At 48.5% G+C, this 21,001-nt stretch overlaps 1 protein-coding gene across 23 annotated transcripts in view; it reads left to right on the forward strand.

Annotated features, from left to right (window-relative positions):
* The window catches only part of EPB41 (erythrocyte membrane protein band 4.1), a 206,200-nt gene that overhangs the window by 4,436 nt on the left and 180,763 nt on the right, over positions 1–21,001 (forward strand). The window contains exon 1 of one of the 23 annotated variants that reach the window (XM_067725117.1): positions 15,838–16,008. The exons of the other annotated variants lie outside the window; for them this stretch is intronic. The gene's annotated coding sequence lies outside the window, so the exon portion shown is untranslated. Of the gene's footprint in view, positions 1–15,837; positions 16,009–21,001 lie in introns of those variants that run through there. 23 annotated transcript variants of the gene reach the window in all.

The raw sequence follows: 21,001 nt of genomic DNA on the forward strand, positions 1-21,001 counted from the left end.
ATTTTACAGATGAAAATCTGAGACACAGAGAAGTCAAGAAATAGGCCCAAGGTCACCAAGCTAGTACATGGTAGAGCCAGGGTATGACCCCAAGTTCTCAAGTCTCCTCCTTGAAGCACTCATCACAGTTGTAATTCAGTTATTATTTATAAGATTGCTTCCTCACTGACTGTAGGTTCCATGAGGGCAGGGACCAACACCTGGCACACAGTAGGTACTCAGCTAATGTTTGTCCGCAGGGATCCTGCTACCTCCAGTGGGCTGGGCCCATGGAGACCCGATGAGCTCAGGGTAGATTATCAGATTATCAGACTGTTGACTAAGACAGTATCTGCCCCAAAGAGCCCCGGAGGCAGAGGGAAGGGCAGGGTTTCCCCCGGGCCCAGGCTCAGGCCAAAGAGGGGCCCCAAAGGCTTGTTTGTTGGCTGTGCTTGTATCTCACTGCTGTCCTTTGCTTCCATGTGCCACTGCGGCGATGACTCCACGGCTTCTCCCCCAATGGCTGCGTGATCCCATGGCTGCTTCTGGGTGAGTACTGGTTTGGCTAAGTAACTGCCACATGGGCTCTATTCTAATGCGCGTCCTGTGGCTCTGAGGCCACTGGGAGGTGTAAAGGGAGGCCCGGGGTGGGGGAGGAAGAGCTGAGGGAAGATCCTAACTCTGAAGTTAGGATCCTATCACAACCAGCTGACTTCTTTCCAGACTCCTGACACACTGATGCAGTGATTTTTGCATCTGGTTTTAGCCACTGATGGGTGGCTCTTTGCGTCTCCGTTTTGCATCTGTAAAGTGGGAATATTAACACCTACCTGACACAAGTATGTTTATTCTTTTATTCTCGTAAGCCCCACGAGGGCCGGGATGTTTGTTCACCTGTGCACTGCTGTATCCCAGCACCAAGGATAGAGTGGCTCATAGTAGGTACGCAATGAATATTTCTGAATGAAAGAAAATATTAATTCAGCATCACTGTGCACCCGTCATTGTGCTGTGTATTGGATTAAATGGCTAATGCATATGAAGTGCCCAGCCTTATAGGGGCTCAGTGAGCATGAGTCCCCTCTTTGCTCCCAAGATTGTGCATTCCTTGGGGGCCAGGTCTCTGTTAAGTGAGCTCTGGGTCCTCTGAACTGAGTGTGGGATCAAGTACCAAGGAGGCATCAGTCAGCAGAGAGAGGGGCCTAGGCAGCAAGACTCAGGGCCTCCGCTTAGGCCTGGGGAAGGAGTGGCAGAGCCTCTGGATTTCATCAGAAGGGTGGGTCGGCTGGGGAGGTCTGGGGCTGAAGGAGGGAGGGATGGGGAGGGACTCTGCCTCCTAGGACTGCCACTTTCCTAGCTGTGTGATCTTGGATAAGTCACTAACCTCTCTGAGTCTTGGAGACCTCATCTGCGACATGCATATCATAGCACTTGCCCCACTCGGGCGTGGGAAGGAGCCAGTGAGAAGTGCGGGGCACAGGGCCCTGCTTGGTAGCTGTTGGTTTTCTCCCAGGCCTGGGCTTATTCTGGGAGAGGACTAAGTAAAGTGTTTCTCTTTTTGGCTCCTTTCTCCTACTTTTAACTTCCCACCTGGGTGGAACTAGACTCTAGGAGTCAGGAACCCCAGACTCCCCAGCAGGCTGGCCAGGGCCCAGGGATAAGGGCTGGCTTCTGCCCAGTGTGGAAGTAGCTGAGTGGAGGTCCCAGCTCTGCCATTTTTTGCTGTGTGACTTGGTTCAGTAAACCACCTTCTCTGGTCCTCAGTTACCTCACCTGTAAAATAGGGTTAATAAAGCATACTTCCCTTGAAGGATTATTCAGTGAGCAAATGGGTGGAGTAGGAATCATCATCACTATTACTATTTGGCCCTGGCTGAGGAGGCTCCAGGGAGGGCCCTGGAGAATTGCATCCCACCTTGGCCGAGGGATCCTGAGACTCTCTAGTCATCATATGTACTATTGCCACTTATTGGATATTTTTCATATGCTGGGCTGGTTGTTATACGTTATTTTAGACACATTATCTCATCTAGTCCTCCCAGTGACTCTATGAGGTAGGCATTGTGGCCTCAACTTTAGGGATGAGGGAATTGGTGCAGAGTAAATCAAGTGAGTTACCCAGAGTCACATAGTTATTTAGGGGTGGAGCTGGGGCTCAGACCCAAATCTGCTCACCCTAAGGCCGCAATTATTAGTGTGAAACCCTCTTACTTCCCCAAAGGAGGCAGAGGCTGGGTCTGGGTCTTCTCTGTCCATCTCCATTGCCCAGCACAGTACTGGTGGGGGCTGCTGGGCTGTTTGCTGAATATATAGATACACACACACACACACACACACACACACACACACACACACACTCACATATGTGCACGTGCGCGCACACACACACATGGCGCACACACGCACACGCACGTGCGCGCGCGCACACACACACACACACACATGCACAGTACCCCCACCCAGCCTGGTGCTCCAAGAGTTTTCAAGAAAGGAGAGAACAGAAAGCAGGAGAAGGCCTGCCAGTGTAGTTGTTGAGAGTCAGACAGACCTGGCTTTGAATCCTGCATCTATCTCTTACTAGTTGTGTGACCTTGGGCAAGACATTTAACCTCGTAGAGACTTAGTTTGCGTATCTGTAAAATGGGGATAGAAAAAGAAACTACCTACCTCTTAAGAGTTCTTATGAGGATTAGATAATGCACATAAGGCACATGGTGAGTACTCAATGATAGTAATTATTGTTATTATAGTTATAATTATGAGTATTATTTTGGGATTACAAAGATATCCCTCTTGAGACAGTGGAGACCAGGCCTGGGAGGAACCCGCTGGGGGCAGGCAGGTAGTAACCAATCTAACAGGTTCTGAAAGTCACCTGCATATAGGGAGGGAGGAGGCCTCTTGGAAGTAGGAATGTACCTCCCTTTCCTAGCCATCTGCTTTCATTCATACCCACTCTGTGCCAGGCCCTGTGTTGGGCATGGGGCACAGAGGTGAATCTGTGTCACCTCTGCCCCCAACTGCCTCCTTGCCTGGGAGCTCAGAGTCTGGTTGGGGAGGAGGACACAGAAACTACCAACTCCACCTTTGATTGAAGCACTAAGGTGTGAACTGTGAACATCTCCTCAGGCAAAGGCCAGGAGAAAGGGCATTCCTAGTGGAAAAACTGCTTTGCCAAGGTACTGAGCCGTGACCTGCACTTGGGGGGATGCGGCTGGAGAGACAGGCTCAGGGGAGTTAGGGGACTTGGCCCAGAGGCCATGGGGGACCATTGGGTGTGAAGCAGGGGAATGGCGTGGCCAGGCTTGTATTTCGGAAGGATCACCTGTGCGGAGGACAGACAGGAGGGAAGGGGCAGGGGCAACCCTCCAGGTGAGTGATGCTGAGGCATGGGGCCTGGGACTGAGCCGCAGAATGGGGAGCAGCGGGGGGTTGTGAGCTCTGTCCAGGAGGCAGAGCCAGCAGGGTGAGCTAAACTGCAGTGGGCAGGCAGGAGGGGGAAGGGGTGAGAGTGAGGTCTTAGGTCTGGGGGTGATGGGGCCTGCTGGGGTCTCTGGCTGAGGGACACAGCTGGGTTAGGGGGTAAAAGCCACTTGTCTGCTCCTTGCCACCTTCTGCCTCAGTTTCCCTAGGGCCCATGCCCCCTACTTCTGCCTTGGGGGTCCCTTGTGGTGAACCTGGTAGGTCTAGCAGGGAAGAGAGCTCTTTGGGGTGGAGGCTGGACAGGGGCTGTGAGGTGCAGACAAGCCTTGGGTTCTAGCCCTGCCAGTGTCACTGAATGTCTGTGTGGCCCCTGGACGTCACTCCCTCTCTTGCCCTGTTGTCCGCGCCTTGAGAGAGAGGACAAGAAAACCTGTTTTGCCTTCCTCAAAGGTTCAGTGATAAAATACAAGTATAGACACCATACATCTATTGAGCATGGACTGTGTACTAGGTTCTGGGGGCACAAAGATGACTCAGAGGGGGTTCTTACCCTTCAGGAAGCATGAAGCACTTCAGAGCGAGCCCAGCCCAGCAGGTGCCTAACTCTAGGCCTCAGGGGAAGAGATAGCTAAGCTGGGACTTGAAGGATGGATAACAGCTCTCTAGGTGGGCAGTGGAGGGAACAGATTTCTAGGCATAGGCAAGAGCGTGTGTGAAGGCTTGAACCTACACAATGTGCTTGGGTCCTAAGTACATAGTTTGGTATGGCTGGAGCAAAAAGGGAGAGGTAGGTGGTGATGGGAGGTGAGGATGGACAGGGAAGCAGACCTAGATCACGCAGGGCTTTGGAGATGGTCACTGTGGAGATGATTGCTTGCTACTCTCTCCTTCCTGCATCTTCATAACTGCCTGATCCCCTCATAGAGACTGCCAGGGCCCTTTCCACCCTCCTCCTCTCCCATCCCCCCTCCTTCCCTCCTTGTCCCTTCTTACCCCCACTCTAGTCACACCCAGTGGCTGCCTCTCTCAGGAGTTAACAACCTGGGTTCCCTGCTGGCTCTGCCACTTATACGTTGTGTGGCCTTCGGTCATTTGCCCTCTCTGAACCTCAGTTTCCACCTCAGTAAAATGGGGACAGCAGCCTTCCTCACAGGGAAGGGTGGAGGCTTCAATGAGGTAATCCCCATGAATGGCCTTGTACAGTGTCTGAATGTAACGTGCACCCATCAAAAGCAGCTCTACCTAAATCATCATGCTTTGGACTCCTCGGTCTCTCTGGTCCCACCCACTGCTTCCCCTGCTTCTCCTGACAGTGAGCGCTGGCCAACAAAGGAAGGAAAGGATTAAGAAACAAGCCCAATCTCCAGAGGGGTCCTGGCCCACTGCCGAGCTTGCTCCCTCCTACCCCTGGCCCCCCCTTGGCCTCAGGCCCAAGGACTCTCAGCCTTGAGGGCAGGGCTCTCCCCAGCTCCCCACCCTAGAGGCCCCTCCTGGGCTAGAGGCCAAAGCCAGCAGCAGAGTGATGTCCCGTATCTGTGGGAGGCCCCACAGTCTGGGCAGAACTGGATCCCTGAGCCTCTTGGATTTTATAGCAAAGGCTGGTGACCAAGTCCCTTTTGGCACAGATGCAGGAACCTCAGATCAGAGCAGGTGGCTGATGGCAGAAGGTCATGCAGCAGGAACCTAGGTCTCCGGACCCTTTTTGCACTATCCTGTGAATGGTTTTGACGCTGGCTATCATTTCACCTCCCTGAGCCTCAGTTTCCTCTGCTGTAGAATGGGGCTGATTTTCCTGTGAGGATTGGCCATAATGCAGATAAAGCACTTAGGCCAGGGTTCAGCACTCTGAGGCCTCAGTGGTAGGTAGCAACTGTGACTGCTGTTACAACTGCTGCCTCTGAGAACCTTCTTCTGCCCTACCTCTTCCCAGTCTAGGAACCTGGAGTATTTGATACAGTTTCTTATTGAACTGATGACACCCAATAAACTGGTTTTAAAGCCAGAGGCTCAGCATCTTTTGCCCCCTCTCCCCCACCTCCCCCTTCCTAGTTGGCTAGAACACTCTATCCTCACCCTTGGCCTGATTTTGGCCTCTGCCCCTTGCCCATCTCTGCCCTCCTGGCACCAAGCCTGCATGGTCTCTCTTCCAGGAGCCACATGAGGACAGAGTTTCCCTTCCGCAGCCTCCTCTGATCAAATGCCGCTGCCAGTACTTTGAAAAGCAGAGTCAGAAGGGTCTTGGTTACCCAGGCCTCAGCTGATTTTACTGTGGAGACAGTTGAGGGCTGAGGGGACAGAGGTGGACTCTGAGTTCCCTGGAACTGCCCTCAGGCAGCTAAGACGACACTAAGACTTTTGCAGAGGCCGTGAAATAGGCCTAGAAGGGCAAACCTGGTCCACAGCCCCATATGTGGAAGAGTAGAAGGACCACCAGACTGGGGGCTGGAGGGCTGCGGCCCTCACCCAGCTCTTCCTGACCTCTCTGAGCCTCTGTTTTCTGTTTTCTAAAAGGAAGGGGATGGATTGATGTCAGAGGTTTCTCCTAACATTACAGGATTAAAAGAAGGGCCAACAGAGCTCAGTTTGAGTCGCAGTTTCATCACTGACCAGCCGTGGGACCTCTAGCAAGTTGTTTTACCTCAGTGAGCTTTAGTTTTCTCAGTTACAAAACAGGAAAAATATTAGCACCTTCTCATAGGTACTTAAGGGCTAACTTAGATAATTCAGGTAGAGTACTCCATCCGTAGCTGGCACACTGGAATTTTTGTTGTTATTCTTAGATTAGCAGAGGCAAGAAGAAATCAGCCAAGGCCAGTTGGGAAGCAGTTCACGGAGAAGGCAGGGCTTGAGAATGTGCAGGATTCATCTGTTCATTCATTCAGTCAACACATACGTATTTAGGATTTGCACAGACAGGGCATAGAGAAGAGGAGCAGGGAGGCTGGAGAAAGCTGGAGGCAAGCAGACCTGCCTATTCTAGATGTGTGATGTGGGATCATTACTTCTCTTCTGTGGGTCTCATTCCCTCAACTGTAAAGTGGTGAGAAAAGTGAGCATAATCCTTACCTCCAGAATTGTCCTAAGATGCAAGAGAGTTTAGGTACACAGTGGGTGATCAGTCTGTCTGATGCCTTTTCTCTCCCAGCTCTGTTAATGACTAGAGGTATGATCTCAGGCAGCAAGTCCTTGAATCCACCAACCACACTTCCACCCCAGGGCCTTTGCACTTGCTGGTCCTTCGACCTGGAACACTCTACCCCCAGATCCTTTCATGACTTGTTCTCTCATCTCCTTAATTTTTTTTGTTTACATGTCACCTGCTCAGTAAGGCCTTTCCTGACTACTCTATTTAACTGTGGCACTACAACACCAACACTCCCTATCCTCCCTCCTGGCTTATTTTTCTCCACAGCACTTATCACTTTTTGACATACAATATTTTATAGAATATTTGCTCATTGTTTGACTCCCCCCACTGGAATGTAAGCTCAGTGACGATGGTAATATTTGTCTGTCTTGTTCAATGTTATATCCCTTGTACCTAGAAGAGTGTGTGGTTCATAGTAGGTGCTCAGTAAATATTTGTGGAGTGAATTAGTGAATAAATGAAGCCTCTCCTCTCTGGGTGTAGCACTATTCTGAGCACACACACACACACACACACACACACACACACACACACAATAGATTCTCAATAAATAATTGTATGAGTGGTCATCATCTCCATCTGCCAGATAATACCTTGGTTGGGTCAACCCTGAAGCCCTTTAGCTTCTGACATTTTCTGCCAGGGCATCATTTCAGCTGGACTGCCCAAATCTTTTGTTCCTGAGTCTGAGCTATGCAGAATTTCTAGTTGGGACTCTTTGGCTGTTGGGCCCACATGGTTATTATGTCATTATTGGTAATTAGCACTTAGGCCCAGAGGATTGAGCTTTTTGTTTTTCAGCAGAAATCACAGCAAAGAGCTGTGCTAGCCAGCAGGGGCCCAGGCCTGGAGTGGCTTCCTCTATAACTACCCCCTTCCCAGCTATGGGTCCATGGCTTAGGAAGACCAAGACAGAGGTGCCCAAAGCTAGGGGCACCTGCATGCCAGCTCAATCGCTGTCTTCCCCAGGCAGTATTCTGCAGACTTTCTTCTCCTGCACATGCTTGGCTCTCCATGCCTAGCCTGGTTTAGAGGGGGGTCCCCATGCCTCTGGGGGAGGTATAGTTCCCAAAGGTCCAGCTCACAGGGCCATTTTCTGGTGCCCAGGATTCAGGTATTATGGGTGGAGGAAATAACCCTATGTTTAAGACTCAGGAGCCTGGGTTCAAGTCCCTGCTTAGCTGCTGAGTTGTTGGGTCCCCATAGGCACATCAGTACCTTTTGCTGGGCCTCAGCTTTCTCATTTGTCAAACAGAGATAAAGAGATAGACACCTGCTTGGCTTCACCAGGGAAGAGAGGCAGGTTAGTGTAGTGGGCAAGGATAGGGCTCTGGAGTCAGACACACTTGGTTTCCCCACTATACCCCTTCTTAGCTGTGTGACATTGGGCAAATTGCTTCACCTCTCTGACTTCAGTTCCCAAAGCTAAAGAAGGAGGTTAAAATAGTACCCACTCCATAGGGTTGTTGTGACAACTAAATAAGGGAACGCAGGTAAAGGATCTAGGCACATAGAGAGTGCTCTTCACGCTGGTATTATTATAATGACCATTACAGGAATGCAGGCCATCTGTAAACTGTAAGACGGTACTAGCAATAAAGCCAGGCAGATGTGGGTTTGAATCCTAACTCTGACTCTTACTAGCTGGGTGATCTTGGGTAACTTTTTCACTTCTCTGAGATTCTGTTTCCTCATCTGTACGATGGGAATTAGAGTCATACCGTGTTCAAGGGGCTGTTGTAAAGGTTCAGTGACGTGTTGCATAAAGAGTACTTGGTACAATGGCTTGCAGATGTCATCCCCATTTTATAGATAAGGAAGAGAGGAGTAGTGACTCGCCTGAACTCACATAGCATCTCAGCGGTGGAGCTTTGATTTGAACCTCGGTCTGCTTACCTTAAAGCCCCCAATCCTTTTATCTCTTCTTGCCATCACCCAAATATGGGACGATGATGAGGGTGTTTGTTCTTGGTGCTACTGGCCTCATCTCTTTCATCCTGTGATACCCAGTGCCTACGCACAGGAGGTGCTCAGTAATGTCTGCTGGATGAAGAAAGGGGGGACCAGCATGTCCTCAGTTCCAGGGAGTCTTTTGCCTTGGGATTGAGGATCTTTTTCTGCTTGGTTGATAGCAGAATAAAAATAAACAATAAAAATCATACTTAGCACAGGTGTGGGCTTGTAATCTGAAGAACCCTTTGCACCTCCCACATAATTGATCCTTCTTGCTACCCTGGGTGATATCCTGGGTGGGTACCTCTATTTGATTGGTGTGGAAATGGGAGCCCAGAGAGGGTGTAATGGATGAAAATTTGCGTCCTGCCCAAAATTCACATTGAAGCCTTAATCCCAATGTGATGGTATTTGGAGATGGGGCCTTTGGGAGGTGATCAGGATTAGATGAGGTCACGAGGGAGGGGCCCTCATGATGGGATTAATGTCCTTATGAGAAGGGATACCAGCGAGCTCCCCCTCTCTTTGCCATGTGAGGACATGAGAAGAGGTGGCTGTCTGCAAGCCAGGAAGAGAGCTCTTACCAGAATCTGACCAGGGTGTCACCCTGATCTTGGACTTCCAGCCTCCAGAACTGTGAGAATATAAGTTTCTGTTGCTTAAGCCACCCAGTCTATGGCATTTTGTTAAGGCAGACCGAGCTAAGAGAGAGGGTAAGTGACTTGCCCACAGTCACACAGTGAACTTATTGCAGAGCTGAGGCTGGACTTATTTGTAGTCATTTCTCTCTTTTTTCCCCGTGGAAAAACTCCCAGTCACTGGAAGGCTTAGAAATGGAGACTAGCTAAATGCTAGACAGCTCAGGAACTGTCCTGCCACAGCAGCTTTGGAGGATCTTAGGGCAAGTCAAACCTGGCCATTTCTGGGTGCCCAGTCTCCTCCTGCTTCCCCATAGCTCCTCCTCTGCCCTCTCCCAGGGGAGGGCTGGGCCAGGCTGACTTTAGCAGGTTTAGAAGGGGCTCAGCTAGCTGGTGGCACTGAGCCTGTTCCCATGTTTCTTGGGAAACCCTCTGGGCCTAGAGGGTTGCCTGCCTGGGGGATAGAGAATTAGTGGGTTAAGCTTGAGTGAGCTGGAGGCTTGGCTGGATCAGGGACATTAGGCATACCCCAGCGGGTGAGAGAAGGGGGTTGGGGAGGGTCATGGGAGGTCAGATTCTTGGGTCCCTCCTTGAATGGCCCAGGGCTCCAATCAGAAGCAGCCACAACAGCCTTTCCCTGGGGTCTTGGGACAGATGTTGATGTTGCTCCTTCATCTCATTTCCAAAGTGCTTTCCTGAGAGTGATATGAAAGCAGTGTGGAGCAGAGGACAGTGGTAGCAGATGGACTTCGTTTAAACTGTGTGACATTGGGCAAATCACCTAATGTCTCTAGACTGTAGTTTCTTCAACTGCAATTGAGGCTAATAACACTTTGCAGGGTTGCTATGCAGCTAAGTGCATTAATGCATATAAAGTACGTGACTGGCACATAGTAAATATCTAATAAATGTAGTGGTCATTATTTTTTTTAAATTTTTAATTTTTTTGTGGTACGTGGGCCTCTCACCGTTGTGGCCTCTCCCGTTGTGGAGCACAGGCTCTGGATGCGTAGGCCCAGCGGCGATGGCTCATGGGCCCAGCCGCTCCGCGGCATGCGGGATCCACGTGGACCGGGACACGAACCCGCGTCCACTGCATCGGCAGGCGGACTCTCAACCACTGCGCCACCAGGGAAGCCTGGTCATTATTTTTAATAATAAATTATCTCTAAGGTCCCTTCCGGCTCAGACAGTCCTAGGTTATGTGGCTGTACAATTTAGCTTGGCCTCCAGCTTTGGACGAGAAATGTAGCTGCACTTAGAAGAAGGCAGTGAACAGAATCTGGAGTAGGGGTCAGAAAACTTGGGTTCAAGTTTGGGCTCTGCCGCCCCTGTGCTATGTGACCTCAGGCAAGTCTCTTCCAGTTTCTGGGCCCATTTCCCAATATGTTTAAAATCAGCTTGGGCTTGATGATCTCTAAGGGCCTATCCAGTTCTAACATTTTGTGAATCTAGAGGCCTAAAGGAATACCTTACTAAACGGTCCACTGGGTCCTATTTTACAATTTTGACTTCCTTCCCTTCTGTCCCTTGTTTCTTGGAGTGTCTTCACAGCAGAAAGGATGTAACTTGCCAATGCCAATATATGGATTTTAATCATACTTAGCTGTTTTTGCTTTTACTGTGCACAGGGAACTCTTTAAAACAGAGCTTAATGCAATTTTTGTAAGCAAAGTGCATTCTATCAAAGACGTCAAAACATGCTCTTGTGTTTTCAAATGTGAAAGAGTATTCATTCATGGTATTGTCTTTCATTGCATTTGCTGATTTCTTTTGCTTTTATCTCAAAAAATGACCAGCACAGGCAGCTGTGTAGGTTATAATTAAAAAATATATGCTGCAGTCAGTGTGTTCTAAAAAATAATCATGGGTATGATTTAGATAAAAAGATATTTGTCAAGTATATAAGAGAGAAAAATGGGGGAAAAAAGGGAAAGAAAAAGAAAAAAGAAATAAAAAGAGAGAAAAATGGGAAATAACCTAAATGTCTAATAACATTTAGGTTTAATTAAATTATGGTACATCCACTTGAGGGCACTGTGGGTGTCATAATATATTGTTAGGAGAAAAAAGTTGGTTCTGAAACAATATGATCTAAAATTTAAAAAAGCATTAGGCTGAACCATATGCAATTGCTGATACTTGACCATTTTAACCTATAAAATCAGCAATTTCATATGACTTAATATATATAAACAAAAATGTACATCTGGGGGCTTCCCTGGTGGCGCAGTGGTTGAGAGTCCGCCTGCCGATGCAGGGGACATGGGTTTGTGCCCTGGTCCGGGAAGATCCCACATGCCGTTGAGCGGCTGGGCCCGTGAGCCATGGCCGCTGAGCCTGCGCGTCTGGAGCCTGTGCTCCACAATGGGATAGGCCACAACAGCGAGAGGCCCGCATACCGCAAAAAAAAAAAAGAAAAAAAAAAGTATATCTGTTAGGAGAGGTACTAGAAGGGAAATCTCCCACCAAAATGTTGATGGTAGTTATTTCTGATTGATGGCTTTATGCTGATTAAAATTTTTTTTCTTAACTATATTTTCTGTGAATAATGCAAGCACTACTACTGAAAATAATCCCCTAGAAAGGTATACCACTGTATAACAGCAATTTTTCCACCTTGTTATAGCTTGTTTGATTTATCATTTGTGTTTAAAAGGTCTAAAATGACTGCAATTTTATTACCATGGGCCGGACAGAAAGCTCTACCCCTTTTTTTTTGCCGTACGCGGGCCTCTCACTGTTGTGGCCTCTCCCGTTGCGGAGCACAGGCTCTGGACGCGCAGGCCCAGCGGCCATGGCTCACGAACCTAGCTGCTCTGCAGCATGTGGGATCCTCCCGGACCAGGGCATGAACCCGTGTCCCCTGCATCGGCAGGTGGACTCTCAACCACTGCACCACCAGGGAAGCCTGGAAAGCTCTACTCTTCATGTACTTTTGGTACCAGGATTGGTTTTTATTCAGTAGTGACTGTTCAGAACACTGCTGTTGGGCCCAGGTTTTCAAAGCCCTCTTCATCTCTTGCCACTCCCCACAACCGACAAATGTTTTCCATGAGTCCTACCACTGGGGCTTCAGGCCAGCTGTGTCCCTAATCTGCCCACGTCCCAGATTTGGGAATGGTTCAGACTCCAACTGTTCCCCCACCCCACCCCCGCTTTCTTCCAATCTCATCTTTTCCAGGTCATTGGAGGCCCCATCTACTCTCCCTGGCCTTCCCCCCTGGTCACCACCTAATTTCACCATCTAATTTCACCCTCTTCTGTGCAGCTGGTGTTTGCTTTTTGCTGGAGCTCAGTTTGCAATGGGGAAGGATTAGGACCCTTTCATGTTGTCTTTTTTCTTTTTTTCCCTTAGTGCCCTTGACCGCTCCAGGGTCTGAGAGGCAGCTTGCAGGGCCTGTATTCCCTAGGAAGGAAAAGGAGGGGTGGTGGGGGAGGCAGAGGTGGGCTCAGCTGGCAGGCGGGATAGAGATGGCCCCTAGAGACCCCATCCTGGGGCTTGGAGCATGCATGGCACAGCCCTCACCCTGATGTGAGCATGGAGCAGCAGGCAGGGAGGGAGCTGAGTTTCTTCCTAGGAAATTAGCTTCAGAGAAGGTGCTTGGGACCTTTACCCTGTACTCAATGGCAGTCTCTGCAGGGTGAGCTGGGACCGGATGTCTGGTTTGTAGAGGCCTCTTCTGAGAGGGCAGATGGGCACAGGAGTAAGGGTAGTTTCTCTGCCTTTGGGTTGGGCATTACTTTTCCTCTCACCCCCTACTATGTGTTGGGCCCTGCTACACTCAAGCATCTGGCACTTAGCCTAACAGGTGATGGTGTGTGCCTAACTAATAACAAAAGTCCCTCATGTGTGGAGAGTACTTTACAGTTTACAAAGCCCTTTCATCTCCAGGCTAAGAATGAAAAGCCAGGACTGGATTTGAAACCTTTAAGATTCTAAAGCCTGTGTCAACAGTTCTGGTGCGGTGTTGCACGGCACTCTGCATTTGAGTGGTTTACATCTGCCTTATGTCTGGCTGTTTTCTGCTAGCCTAAGATCCCCACTTTTTTTTTCAGGGTGATGATTATTAAATACAACACACTCCAATGAAGCCTCTTTAAGTACAGTGTGTCACTGCCTAGCACTTCATGGCATAGAGAATCTTGGTTTTCATGAACCTGTATTTGCTGGATAACACAGAGATGGTAGTGGGGAGCTGTCTTGTGATTGATCTTCAGGATTTATCCTTCATGGCACCAGATTTCCAGGTCTGATAGGTGAAGGAAGCCTCTGAGGCACAGAGGTGGTAGAGCTAGAGCTCCCGAACCTGAGGACCTGAGGCAGGGGACCAGAATATTCAAGAACAGATGCTTCACCCCTAGTACACAGAATGACCTGGGCCAAGTCACCTGACCTAACTAAGCCTCAGCTTCCTTATATATAACATGGGGATAACTCATTCACTCGTTCAGCAAATACTTATTGAGTGTGCACTGTTTTGGGAGATGAGCAAGAGGACAAAGTCCCTGCCCTCCTGGAGCTTGCAGTCTAGTGAGTCTAAACTGCAGCAATTTATTGAGAGGGACAAATAAGTAAATATGTAGTAGAAAGTCAGGTAGAAGTGCCATGAAACAAAATTAAAGCAGGGCAAGGGTGTGTAAGTGGAGGCTGTCTTAGATAGGGTAGTCAGGCGGTCCTCAAGGGTCTCTTATGATGTTTCAAACAGATAACCATGTAATGTGCTCAGCTCGGTGCAGGCAATTGAGTGCTTACCAAATATATTATGATGTCAGCGAGCCCCACACCTCTCAGTCCATATTTTAGTCTCCAGATAGCAGTAGTAATTAACACTTAGGTAGATCTTACTGTGAGCTAGGCACTGTTCTAAGCCCTTTACATATATATATATTTTTAATTAATTAATTAATTTTTGGCTGCATTGGGTCTTCGTTGCTGCCGTGGGCTTTTCTCTAGTTGTGGCGCGCGGGGGCTGCTCTTCATTGTGGTGTGCGGGTTTCTCATTGCGGTGGCTTCTCTTGTTGCGGAGCACGGGCTCTAGGTATGCAGGCTTCAGTAGTTGTGGCTCATGGGCTCAGTAGTTGTGGCTCATGGGCTCAGTAGTTGTGGCTCATGGGCTCTAGAGAGCAGGCTCAGTAGTTGTGGCACACGGGCTTAGTTGCTCCACGGCATGTGGGAATCTTCCTGGACCAGGGCTCGAACCCGTGTCCCCTGCATTGCCAGGCAGATTCTTTTTTTTGCGGTATGCGGGCCTCTCACTGTTGTGGCCTCTCCCGTTGCGGAGCACAGGCTCTGGACGCGCAGGTTCAGTGGCCATGGCTCACGGGCCCAGCCGCTCCGTGGCATGTGGGATCTTCCCGGACCGGGGCACGAACCCGTGTCCCCTGCATCAGCAGGCGGACTCTCAACCACTGTGCCACCAGGGAAGCCCCAGGCAGATTCTTAACCACTGCGCCACCAGGGAAGTCCCAGCCCTTTACCTATTTTAACTCATTTAATTTTTACAATAACTCTTATGAGGTAGGAATTGTTATTATCCCCTTTTATGGGTCGGAAACAAGCACAGAGTAGGGCAAACAATTAGGGAGACAGAATTGAACTCAGGTAGTCTGTTTCTAGAGGCTGAGCTGAGTTGTGAGGGGGCTGTGATTAGATACGAGGAGATGGTCTAGCTGTCATATACAGGCTCCGATGTCAGATTGCCTGGCTTCTTATCGTGGCAGGTCTAAGCCTCTCTGCTTGGGTTTCTTCATCTGGAAAATGGGAATACCAGAATTATCTTACCTTATAGGGACCATGCTTAAAACAGAGCCTTCTTTCTGCTCGCCTGTTCAGACACCAGCCTGGCAGGGAGTGTGAAGGTCCAAGGGGCCTCTGAAACTAATGAAAGGAAATAACAGCACATCAGGCAATTGTCAGAGCAACCCTAAGTTCAGCTGGAGACCAGACTTCCGAAGCTAAGTTTTCATGATTTTGAGGCAGCCAGGGCAGAATTAGGAGACCCGTAAATGCAGAAGACAGCTGAAATCTTGGCGTGGCCACAACACTCAGCATCCATTTCAGGCCTTACACAGCTGCCCGGAGAGGTGAAGTCTCATCGAATGTCAGTGTTGGAATGGCGCCTAGAGACGTCAAGTTAGTAGATGGGGAAACTGAGGCCCAGAGAAGCTGAATGACTTACCCAAGGTCACTAGGTCCATTTGGGGGACAGTCAGCGTGGGTAGCTTGGGAGCAACTTCCAAATCTCAGACCCTTACCTGGCCCTCCTTGGGGTGGGTGGGGTGGGAAAGGGCGTCACCTTCGTCCAGGGCACTGGCTACGTTCCCCACGTGGGTACCTCAGGGGTCGGGAAAGCACGGACTCTAGAGCGGGTTCGACCTGCGCCTGCGCACACGCGGCCAGCCCCCTAGCCTTTTCCCCTCTTTTTCCTTCCCCTCCCTGCTACTTACCGGCCTAGGGGAGGGGGGGAAATGAGAGGAGCCAGAACTTGGCCTCAGCCAATGGGCTGGCGGGCCGCGGGCCCGGCCCACTACTTCCCTGCGGCGCCACCCAATAGAAATTTACTACAATGTTGTGGCGAATAGAGGGGGAGGGCGCGCGGGGCGGGCTGGCTAAGGGCCGGGCGGGCCTCGCTTTGCTGAGTGAAGGCGGGAGGGCGCGCGCCGGGGCCGCCTGCTCGCTCCCTCACTCGCTCGCTCCCTCCCTCCGCCGGTGGGTTAGTCAGTCAGTCAGTCAGTCCGCCCGCCAGCAGCCCGCGGGCCAGCGAGCCGCAGAGGGCCGAGCCTCGGACGCCGGCGCCTCCTTCTGCCATTGTTCGTCTGGCGGCTGCAGAGGCGGGCACGGGAGCCCGGGCCCCGGAGCCAGCGGTGAGGCTAGGTGGCGGCGGCGCGCGAGCGGAGCTGGGGTGGGGGGCTCGGAGCTGTCCCCGAGGGGACGGTCCTGGAGGCCGTGGCGGCGCCGAAGCCTCTTTGTCTCCAGCCCCCCGCAGGCCCGGGCCGGGGGCGCGCGCTCCACGGCCTCCGCACGCCCTCGGCACGCCGGTGGCCGAGGGGCTGGAGCCGGGGACGCGGCCGGCCTGAGGGGAAAGAGGCGGGGGTGGCGCTGGGGGAGCGTTTAAAAGTTAGGCTCAGGGTGCATTTTTGACGAGGGGAAATCGGTACCGTCTGGTCTGTCAGTCATTGTACAGTGGGCAGGAGCCCTGGAAGGAAACCAGATGGGGGCGAGTTGCAGGTTTCGGGCGGCGAAGGTGTGGGGTGCAGCCGCAGAGAGGTTTCTCGGTGAAGAGGTAGCTGGGCGGTCTGGAGAAGTCAGGCACAATGTGAGGGGTGGAGGGAGCCCTGCAAGGACTTTAAGGCCTTCCCGCCATAGACACCCACATCATTAAGAAAAATTCCCCAAACCCGAGGGCTCTATGCTCTCCCGCTGAGTCTTCCCGGGTCCCAGGGACCAAAGGGTTAAATCGATTCTCTCAGCGTCGTGACCTCCTTTTTCAGTTCGCGCATCTGTCGGCTTGGACGTATTTCCTCCTGCTTGCTGGGCTGCCTTTACCTGTGGAGAGGCTGGATCTAGACTCGCCCTCCGAGATGCATCCCCAGGCTGTTAGTCCTGGTGGGGGTTTGCCAAAAGAGGTTTTTTCTTCCCAGAAACGGGCATTCTCTTGAGAGAGAAAGTGATCTCACGTGAAACAAATTGCTGACGGATAGGTTTCTGGCCACATGATAGCGACTGTCATCCTGTTGTTTCTCAAACTGTACCCAACCATAAATGCCTAGTCTGTGGAGACTTGTCGTTTTTTGGCATGTATTGCTGATTAGGAGTTAGTTTTTTTTTTAAAGAGATGCCGAGCTTTTTTTAGTAGTCTGGGTGATTTCACAGCTGCTATTCTGTTCTTTCTGTTTTTAGGGAAGGTTGCAAGAAATGGTTATGTCTCTGTCTTGGATATTATTATAGTGAATTTATACTCTCTGGAGGATATATACTGTACCCAGTGCTGTTGCTCATTATTGTTTTCTATATCTCAGTCTCGGCAGTATTTTTTACCGTTTAAATCAAATATATTTATATACATGCTATATATATTATAAATATCTTTATATAATTCTTATCATCTCAATTTTGTGTAGCATTAACTCTTACTTTTTGTGGAAACTTGATGTACTCTTCATTTTCCTTTTCTGTAAGTTGGAAACAATAAGTTCTTTGCCAGCCGACCAATTTTGGTTTTATAAAGTAGTTTCTTGGGGTGTTATTAATATAATCCATATGGAGTACATAGCAGAATATGTGACACAGTAAGCACTCAATAAATGACAGATTAAAAAAAGTTGATATAATGCCTGAACATCAGATCGCCTTGGTATCAAGGTGCTAATTCAGACTGCCTTCTACAGGAAGGTTATAATTAAGGTAAAGATAGGTGTTATTCGTATCCCTGGGGAAACCGAAGTGCGGTATATCTTTGCCACTATTAAAAGTGAACTTACCTGCAGCAGCATGCTAACCTTCTGATTCCTCTTTCTTCTAGTAACAAAACTACACTTTTTTCCTTGTATAATTGAATTCAGGCTTACAAATAAATGATTTTGATCTTTAGGCCTCACTGAAATTCTTCCAACATTTATACCAGTGTTTTATAACCAAATATCTTTTAGGTAAGTCCTTGCACAATGTGGTCCCAATCTACCTTTCTACCTTTATTCTCTTTATTACTTGTATTTTCCAACCAAAAAGAACTGCTCAGTAATAACCCATGCTTTCCTATCTCTGTACCTTTGGCCATGAGGTTCCATCTACACTTGTCATATATATTCCTTCTGATAGTTTTGAGTTCTCTTAAAAATGTCCCATATTAGTAATTTGAAGTGTGGGGAAAATTTCCCTATGTGAAAGGAACTTGATGGAATTTTTTGTTTTGTTCTGAGTTTTCTTTGAGCTTCATTAATATGGCCAGCCAGTTGAATTTTTTTGATTTTGCGGTACGCGGGCCTCTCACTGTTGTGGCCTCTCCCGTTGCGGAGCACAGGCTCTGGACGCGCAGGCTCAGCGGCCACGGCTCACGGGCCCAGCCGCTCCGCGGCATGTGGGATCTTCCCGGACCCGGGCACGAACCCGTGTCCCCTGCATCGGCAGGTGGACTCTCAACCACTGCGCCACCAGGGAAGCCCCAGCCAGTTGAATTTTAACTGGTGTTTGTTAAAAGGATTTAGGTCCTAAGTGCCCCATCAATGTGTGTAGCCCTTAGTGGTAGATGATGGCTGATGGTAGATTAAGAAAACCGCTTAGGCTTCCATTCTCCTCAGAGCTAAGAACTCTACCAGTTGACAGGTTTAACACTTGGAAACTCTGGCTGTCAACAAATAGACTAAACTAATAGAAGAAAGTTTTACATTTTAGGTGGATTTCTGCTTGCTTTCTACATCTCTTTCTTGGTGGTCTAAGGGTCAGCGTGTCCTTAATGTTGGTTAAACACTCAAATCATATTTATTGTATCCAAGTATTAGATATGGTAAACAAGCCTATGTTTTATTTAATTTTATTTTTTGGCCGCGCCTCAAGGCATGTGGGATCTTAGTTCCCTGACCAGGGATTGAACCAGTGACCCCTGCATTGGAAGCTCAGTGGCTTAACTACTGGACCACCAGGGAACCCCCAAGCCTATGTTTTAAAGTAGGCTCATCCTCAATATAATATATAAAATAACGTGATGTGATACTTTATGTAATAGTAAGAGAATAGTACACAAATCTTTCTCTTTTCATTTTAAAAGTACTTGTATCCTTTCTTTTTCTCTTAAGAAACATTTCTAAGCTAATATCTAAATTAACAAATGATTTTAAAGTATTTCTGTCTCCTCTGAAAAAAAATGGTGTGTCATTTTGTTGAGATATAACCTATGTATTTTTCCTGTTATTCTCTCTCTCTCTTTTTTTTTTTTGCGGTACGCGGGCCTCTCACTGTTGCGGCCTCTCCCGTTGCGGAGCACAGGCTCCGGACGCGCAGGCTCAGCGGCCATGGCTCACGGGCCTAGCCGCTCCGCGGCATGTGGGATCTTCCCGGACCGGGGCACGAACCCGTGTCCCCTGCATCGGCAGGCGGACTCTCAACCACTGCGCCACCAGGGAAGCCCTGTTATTCTCTTTTGTCAGGTTTGTGCCTCACATTTAAAATTCACCAGTGTGATGTTTTCTTGTATGCAGCTTGAGTTTAAAATTTTTGGAAACTACAAAGCCAGCCTTCCATTTTATGCCTTAGTTTATGGTCTTAATTTTAAACAGATTCATTTCATGGGAGATAGTGTGCTTACAGGGCTATTTGGTTTCCTTCCTCCTGCTCCTAAGAAGGCTTCAGAGTTAAGCTTGTCAGAAGCGTTGCCTAAAAGTCACAGGATTCTTGAATTCTCTGCAGGTACTTTGGTATGCTTATCAGTAGATTGTGATTTAAAATGTGCAGTGTGTGATTTGTGATGTGAGTTATAGGGCTTGCTTATACTGTTTTCTGAATGTCCAAATCTAATTTAATATTGGTGATCTGATTTTATAACTTTAGAATATCAGTGGCTATCAGGGGCTAAATGTGGTTCTGAAATCAATAGGAGTGTATATTTAGATCAGTCTGTTTCCTTGTTATCTAAGAAGCAGGTCAGTGCAGGTGCTGCCAGTGTACTTTTCCAAGAGTCTCATCAAATTCGTGATTGGTCACATGTATATTCAAATGCAGATTCATTGCTACCTCTAAAGGACTTATTTTTTCCCCAACTGCTTGAGCATAGAATCACCTTATTTTATTTGTGAGCTAAACAACAATAATTCTAACATCTTTTTTCTTATGAACAACTTTGCTTTTTTTCTGTGAATAAAGGCCCCAAAGATTAAACTTTTAAAAACTATTAAGAGAGGCCTCTGAATTGATCAGTTACAGGTCTTATTTATGCAGAGTATCTAGAATTATTGGAAGGTAGTTGATTCATTGCATTTGTAATAGCTTTTAGTTAGAAAAGAGCCAGATTCCAAATATATATGTCAGTTTTTGTTGTTTATTTAAGTTTGTTGGTATGCCACTGGTAGCTTACTTTGTGTCCTTTTTACGAGTGGGTTCATGGTGTGCTCAGTAAAATGTGGTGTAACAAATACTCTGGTGTACACACTGGCTTAGATTAGTATTTATTTATTTATTTTTAAAATAAATTTATTTAAGTAATTTATCTTTTGGCTGCATTGGGTCTTCGTTGCTGCGCGCAGGCCTTCTCTAGTTGCAGCAAGCGGGGGCTACTCTTCGTTGTGGTGCACGGGCTTCTCATTGCGGTGGCTTCTTTTATTGCAGAGCACGGGCTCTAGGTGCATGGGCTAATTCTAGATTATAGTTAACCCTTAATGCAGGGGTTAGGGGTGCTGACCTTCCGTGCAGTTGAACTTGTGTAACTTTTAGTTGGCCCTTCATATATGTGGTTCTTCCATGTATGTGGTTCTGCCTCTGAGGATTCAACCAACCTTGGATGGTGTAGTACGGTAGTGTTTACTATTGAAAAAAATCTGTGTATAGGTGAACCTGCGCAGTTCAAACCCCTGTTATTCAAGGGTCAACTGTGCGGTGGAAGCCTGGAGTCCTCACCAATGGACTGCCAGGGAAGTCCCCAGAAGACTTTTTGAGACATTTTCTCCTAATCATCCTTTCCCTCCATGAAGATTTTATTTTTTTTCCTAATATTTATTTATTTTTTGGGGGTCAACTGTATTATCTAATAATACTATCTATTAATAGGGACAGGAATACATCAGTTTCTTTTTGGAAATAGGTGGAAATAATAAGATAAAATAAAATAGGGTATAATATATACTCCTGTAGTTAATTGTGATTTATAAA

The sequence above is a fragment of the Pseudorca crassidens genome, chromosome 2 (genome assembly GCF_039906515.1).
Source record: "Pseudorca crassidens isolate mPseCra1 chromosome 2, mPseCra1.hap1, whole genome shotgun sequence".
In the NCBI taxonomy this organism is placed as follows: Eukaryota; Metazoa; Chordata; class Mammalia; order Artiodactyla; family Delphinidae; genus Pseudorca; species Pseudorca crassidens.